The sequence below is a fragment of the Larus michahellis genome, chromosome 8 (assembly GCF_964199755.1).
Source record: "Larus michahellis chromosome 8, bLarMic1.1, whole genome shotgun sequence".
NCBI classification, from domain to species: domain Eukaryota; kingdom Metazoa; phylum Chordata; class Aves; order Charadriiformes; family Laridae; genus Larus; species Larus michahellis.
Genome location: NC_133903.1, coordinates 36,814,066 through 36,819,866, shown reverse-complemented (window position 1 = coordinate 36,819,866; position 5,801 = coordinate 36,814,066). Strand labels below are relative to the sequence as shown.

Here is a 5,801-nt window from a genome sequence, read left to right as displayed (position 1 = left end):
CTGCAGAGGCAAACGAGAGGAGCGGGCGTTTAATACACACGCTTACAGTCCCTCTGCTCTCCTGCTGCCTTACTGGAGCGGGCAAGGTCTTGCAGGCGAGGTGAAAGGAAATAAATCAAAGTAAGGTTGAGTTTACCTGGTGATTGCCCGGCTTCTTCCTCTGTGCTTCTCTGGCATCCTATTCCCTAGCTGTATGCTCCATCAATTCTCTCTGGGAGCTTGCAAGAGATGTCACACGCAGCAACAGATTCCTGTAAAAGAGATGCACGGTTAAGCACACAAATATTACAAATCTGTTTGCATAGGTGGGCTTGGGAGAGCTCCGATAAAGCAGCAGCCACGCCTGAGAGACTTTTCATCTGGGCTTTGGAAATGCATTTTACAAGTCCTGACTCACACTGACTCGATGTGCTACCAAGAGGAGGGAGGGCGGAAAGGAACGCGATGAAGAGAAAGAAAAATCAAAGAAAGAAATAGCAAAGGCTCCGCGCTCAGCAGAGGCATTCCTCTGCCAGGCCTCCCTAGTGCCATAAAAATCTAAGGCGAAAAAGGCTTCAAAGTACAAATTCACCGCACTTCGCTCCCCGCGTGTGCCCGAACGGCAGAGCCCGGTGGCTGCCAGGCGCCGACCGGGCAGGCGGCTCCGCGGCGGCGGGCGGGGGCAGCAGCAGCGCACCTCCGCACTGACACCTGCCGCCTCCCCGCAAGTGTTTGCAAAAGGCGAACCGCGGAAAAAAAAAATAATAATAAAAGAAGTTATTTCCAAATGGCGCCTGCGGCTCTGCCTGTCACCCGGAGCAGTTCCCTTATCAGCAGCGCTCGTACTTGGGGGAGGCGGGAGGGGGAAGCTTTGTCTGATGATCTGCCGCGGTGATAATAAACGTTTATTGTTCGCCAACTAAATAGAAAGGATCTCTGCAACGTCATGGCACAGCACACTTCGCCTGGCGATTAGGAACTTCTCCGGGTTATTTCACCCCGGCTCTTGATGCTAAGGACAGGTTCTGTGTGAGTGACGCGGAGGGGGGAATGAAACTAGCAATGCACGGCCAAAACCCGCAGATAGCAGGGGTACTCCGCACTTCTTCAGCCATGAGTAATTATGCAGCACGCACAGCTCTCATTATCCACTGCACTCGGTAACTGACCAGCTTGTTGATTAGATTCCAACTGAAATTAATACAAGATGCTTGCTTTTTTCTACAGATTCCTTCCTTAACCTGAGCCCTTGCCTTCCTTGACAGATTACCACTATGCTTCCTACGAAAACATACGAGAAGACAGCATTTGTTTTGTAACACAGACTCTTGTCTGAATTTGAAAGAAAAGAGAAAAACAGAGAAAGAAAAAAAATACTTTGACAGCCACATTACCTTAAATTAAAAAAATAAATATTTCCAACTCACTCTCCTCTATTTTAATCACACTTTCGGTGTGATTTTCTGTATTCCTCTAAACACAGCAAGCTTTCAAGTTGCATTTTAAATGGCAGGTAGAAAGTAAATAACAAACAGTGTAATTTTTCCCCGCTGTGAAATTGAAGGCTGTAACCCCATTAGCTGGCGTTGGAACTGAAATAACCGATGCAGTGCGTTTCCTTCAACTTGAACAAAAGCCGTTTGAAAAAAGTAAAATGCACCAAGTCGTGGCGAAAACACTCTACAGTCATACACCTAGACCGATATTCTCCGAAATTTGGAGGCGCTCCACAAAGGCATCGAGAATTAAGCAGAAATCCAAACTTTGGAGTGGTTTGGTTTTTTTAAAAAATAAAATAAAAATGTGAAAGCATGCGAATCTCGGGGAAAAGAGGACCCGCGCGGCGCCAGCCTTATTCTCGCCGTGTCCATCTGACACTGCCCTTCCCCTCCCTGAGAAGCGTCCCCCACACACACACTCCCCCCGCCAACACAGCGCCTTCCCAAACTTCCCCTGCCTGCCCAGCCCCGCGCCACCCCGCACCGGCCCGGCCCGCCGCACCCACCGCCCGCCGGGGCCCTTCAGCACCCGCCGCGACGGACAGCGCCGAGCACCGCCCGCCGCCGCGCCGCTCCCCGCCGCCTCCCGCCGGCCGCCCGCTCCCCCGCGCCGCCTCCCGCCGCCGGGTCCCTGCCCGCCCCCGCGCCCCTGCCCGCCCCGGCACCGGGCGCACACACAGCCCCCCACCCCTGCACCGGGCACACCGAGCACCGGGGGGAGCGAAACCCCCGGCGCGCTGCCCGCCTCGCACCTTCTCCGCCGCATGCGGGAGGTGCCCGTGGCGGCGCGCCTCGGCATTAAATACCTTTGTTCACCGGTCTGCGGAAAGCCATGTTTTATCGGCGCTGCCGCCCCGCTCCCCCGCCGAAAGAGCCCGGGTGCCGGAGCCCCAGCCCGGCGGGGCCGGGGAAGGGCCCTGGGGGGCACCTCCGCCGCCTCTGCCGTGCCCGGGGGGGTGGGGTGGGGGATGAGACAGAAGGGAGGGGAACGGCTGGAGGGAATTAAACAATTAAGCTATCAGGAGCGGAGCTCTGAGCAGAGCTCGGGTTCGCCACGAAAAGCAAATTTCAGAGGGGGAATATCGATCCCATCCGTCAATAGAGAGGCGCGATGTCTTTCCGTGCGAGAAATTGTTGTGAATTAGGGGGCTCGCCGGTGAAAGGGGCGCGGAAAAAAAAAAAAAAAAAAAAAAAAAAAAAAAGGAGAAAAAAAAGAGAGAGAAAAACCAGAGGAAGGAAGAAAATATTCATTCCCGCTCAAAGGCAGCCTCTTTTTAAAATCGCTGGGAGCTCGCTCCTTTCGCCACCTACCCGAGTAACCACCAGAAATCCACCTCTATTGAAGCGCTTACCCTTTAAATCCAGGTTTCGAGCAGAACTCCAACTGTGTGTAAAACCAGGGAGTCATCTGATGTGTGATGGGGAATGGGCTCTGGGCAGCAGAAAGCAGCTTTCTCTCCTGGTGCCGGATTACCATGTTAACAGACCCCGGGAAGGGACCCCGGCGCCTCTGGCTGGCCATGTCTCGTTGCTTTCACACATCGGCGGCTGCTCTTGCTTCCCATGTCCCCGGCGATCGCCTCTCAGATGAATGTGGGCTTCCAGAAAAGGAGTCGGGGGGGAGAGGAGGAAAAAAAAATCGCCTAATGCAATCAAATCGATCTGATCTACACCATCTGTCGCCTGCCACTACACACAAGCGTTAAAATAGGAAAACGGGAGACACTGACAGCTCAGGAAGGTTGTTCTGCAGAGTTCATTTTTAGCAGAGCATAATTGGGTATGGACAGCATACAGTTACCAAAGCTGCTGTTAACCATCCAGTAGAGGATCCCAAACATGCTAATGGTGGATTAATTGAGGAAGATCTGACGTGCAAGCTTCATAGTCTCTTATTCATGACTTCCCAACGGGAAAGGACCAATGCCGTGTGGGACTATGGTAACACAGAGTCAAAGAGCTGCTAAGAAAATGGCTCTGTGTTCATAGCACCTCTCTCTGATAACAAACATATGTCGACCAGAACCGTTTAGCAGGATGGGGGAAATGAAATTTTCTTAGCCGAGGTTAGCAATTCCCATTGCTTGCACTTAAAGACAAGTAAAAAATGGACTGCGGGTCTAAAGCGCTTCTGAGTGCCGGTCTCGGTATTCGCAGCTAGTGAAAGCAGACGGCTCCTGCTCAGATGGGGGGGTTAAACCCCAAATCTCTTACTTCTTACTGTGACCAAAGTGCATCCATAGCAAAGCTCTAAACATGCAGCGCTGCTAATTTCATCAGGAATGACGCAAGGTCGTTTTAATGCCAGGAACCCTTTTGACTTTTTCCAGCGGGAATGGCTTTTGGGCAAGACATTTCCGATCACTGAAATTTGACATAATCTCAGATAAATATGATTTGGGGAGGGGGAGAGGAAGGGGGCGGCGAGTTGGGAAGAGACGGAGTGCGCATCCAGACCTGCAATCACCCCTGCTGCCAACACTCCAATTTGCTCGCGTTTTTTAGTCTTTCCTGAATAATGAGGTTATAGAGACGTATATGTAATTATTAAAGCGGTATATGTACACAAGCCGCAGACGGCTATGGCAGCCGCGTCTCCACACACAGACGGGGAGACAGAGCGCTCCCGTCGGGGTGCTCTTTCCCACCCCCTAATAAATCCATCACCAGGCGGGGGAAAGCGCTGCTAGAACGAATGGGAGGCGATTTCCCCCCCGGCCCCCCCCGCCCCGCCCCGGCCGAAGCCGGGCCGGACCGGGGGCGGCGGGGAGCGGGGCCGGGCGCTGTCCGTCCGCCCGGTGCTGAACGGCAGCGGCCCGGCCCCGCAGACAATGGCCGGGCGCAACGCGCCCCTCACCGCCGCGCAGGGCGCCGGGCCGCCGCCGCCTCCTCCAAAGTCTGCGCGGACGCCCTGTCAATCCGCTGCAACAATTAAGAAAAAGCTCCCGTTCGTTTCCACCTCGCCTATCTGATTAGCAGAGAATAATAATGCTAATAATACGAATCTAAGCGGGTGGATGTAAATGTTCCGGTAAACAATTAGTGTTTAGGGTAATTCTGGAGTTAACTGCATGCCTCTCCTGGAAGTTTGTGTTAATCTCTTTAGAATAAGTCTAACAGTTATGAATTAGATTAGCCCTGAAAACATAGCCTAAAGACAAATCAAACAATTTACCCGATCTTTTGTTTCAATATACATTAATTAAGCACTGCTGCCTACCTACACAGCATTCTTGGGTCCCGGCCACAGTGCCGAGCCAACAAGCCTCGCCGCCTTTGTTAGCATTTGCGTCCAACTATTGCCCTCTGCAGGTCAAGTCCCAGCCGCGGCGAGCGCTCCGCCGCTGCCGAGCGGGCGGCAAGCAGGAGCCGCCGGGCTCGGCGCCCCCCAGGCCCCCTGTTCGAAAAAGATCCAACTTTTGTTGGTTTTGATTCTTCACCACGAGGGCTCGGAGGTGTTTCTTTAGGAGGGGCTACGAGTGGGGGAGAGCCGGCACCAGGCAGGGCACGCAGCACCGCTCCGGCTGTCCCCAGCCCCTCTTCCGACCCTGGCCAGGAGGGCAGAAGACAGAACAAGGCGAGGTGCCACACTGAAGACATGTTGTTTTCTTTCTCCCCTTCTCTCCATGCGACTACGGGAAGCTTCCTAGGCAAAGCCTGCCCTTTCTCCGGGTTTGCCGAGGAACAAGGCAAGAACCCAACATCGAACAGGGCCAGGTGGGTCCCGGCGTTCAGGATCCCGCCCGACACCCCCAGCCGGGCAACTTTTCCCTGGGCACAACTCGAGTTTGCCCCTCTCGCTCCCAGTGCCAAGGAAACCTCCCGGGTAACCAGGCAGCCCCGCCCTTCTCTCTCCCTCCTCACCGCCCCAGCCCCACGCCCGCTACCCCAAAGGGATGCTTTCTGCTCCTGCGGCGACAGCGGGAACTTTGGGCACCGCCCGGTGCCCCTCCCGCAGCCACGCTCTGCCGTGCCCCCGCATGCCTCGGCACCACTTACACGATAACGCACAAAACGCTGTAGCAGAGCAAAAGAAAAACACCAATGTTAAAGCGATCTAGTTATTGTTACTTATAATTCGGGAGCTTCAGTGCCCAATAAAGGTGGCCGCTCCCTTTTTTTTCCCCACCACGCCTGAACACCGGTTTGTAAGGACTCGCTTTATTCCCTTTCTCCGCTTTCTCCCTGGGGCTAACAGAGTTCGCGCGCGCCTCGGCAGCCGCTCCGGAGACCGGTACCGGCGCCGCCCGCTCTCACGGGCTGCCTGCGCCCCGCTGCCCTGGGCACGCATGGCCGCCTATTACCGCTACTAACAAGACGGTC

The 5,801-nt window shown here is 54.6% G+C and overlaps 1 long non-coding RNA gene across 1 annotated transcript in view; it reads right to left on the bottom strand.

Annotated features, from left to right (window-relative positions):
- LOC141747043 (uncharacterized) overlaps positions 1-3,179 on the bottom strand; it is a 29,954-nt gene extending 26,775 nt beyond the window's left edge. The window contains exons 1-2 of the long non-coding RNA XR_012588577.1: positions 2,831-3,179; positions 137-251 (exon numbers count right to left, since the gene is read on the bottom strand). This is a non-coding gene — a long non-coding RNA (uncharacterized LOC141747043). The remainder of the gene's footprint in view (positions 1-136; positions 252-2,830) is intronic.
- Positions 3,180-5,801: the final 2,622 nt, after the last annotated feature.